The 863-nt window shown below is 37.5% G+C and overlaps 1 protein-coding gene across 1 annotated transcript in view; it reads left to right on the top strand.

Annotated features, from left to right (window-relative positions):
• Window positions 1–863, top strand: part of PPM1F (protein phosphatase, Mg2+/Mn2+ dependent 1F) — a 35,482-nt gene that overhangs the window by 28,984 nt on the left and 5,635 nt on the right. The window lies entirely within an intron of this gene.

Genomic DNA, 863 nt, shown 5'->3' on the forward strand with positions numbered 1-863 from the left:
AATCCCCCTTTTTTAAAAAAAAAAAAAAAAAAAAATGGCCTCAAGATCAAAGAGATGGAAAACTTGGAAATGAATGAAGAATAATTTAGAATTCTCAATCCATTTATCCCAAGTAATTAAAATAACCTTTTTCCTGCTTCCCTAAAACAAGTGAGCTTCATTGTGATCTTACATAGTTTTACAAGGAAAAGGAACATTCCCCCCCCTCCATGTAGTCTCTGACCTTTCTTCCTCTGGTCTTCATGTGAGCATTGATACAGATGGAGGTAGGTAGAGGTAATTGATAACTGGAGGATGAGATTTTTAAATTACTTAAATTGGATTTTGAGTTTGAAGGAGCTAAGCAAACTTAGTGAGCTAAAGGTCTTCAGTCTTCTTAGTAGCTGCTTTGGAGTTTGAGGAGTCAGAACGTTATAACAGGGATGGCTCAGTAATGGACAGTAGCAGATCAGTGAAGAACTGTTAACCACTCAGTCTGGGAATGTTTTCTTTGTAAGCAGTAAAGCAGAGATGGGGTGGCTGTATCCATTTGTCATGTGTGGGAGGGGTAGAGGGAGATTCACTTTAAACTTCAGTGGCAAAAACCTTTTGAAACTAAAAGACGCCCTCCTCCCCTGCCATTCAAAAAAAAATGCAAAATGTCCTAAGCTGTTTGAAACTAGTTATAGAGTTAATGAAGGAGAAGGGAAGGAAAAGGATCAGCTACCCAGAATATTTTAATATGCATATTTATACAATTCATATACAGTAAAAGCTGTGTTAACTGGCATTTTACTAACTGGAATACTCTATTAACTGGAATTTCCAATATCCCCCAATACAAATCCTCACTGTAGCAACTAGAATCTTTCCCGGGCCTGTCC

This window comes from Gavialis gangeticus, unplaced genomic scaffold (assembly GCF_001723915.1).
Source record: "Gavialis gangeticus isolate Ggan-Ray unplaced genomic scaffold, GavGan_comp1, whole genome shotgun sequence".
NCBI lineage: Eukaryota > Metazoa > Chordata > Crocodylia > Gavialidae > Gavialis > Gavialis gangeticus.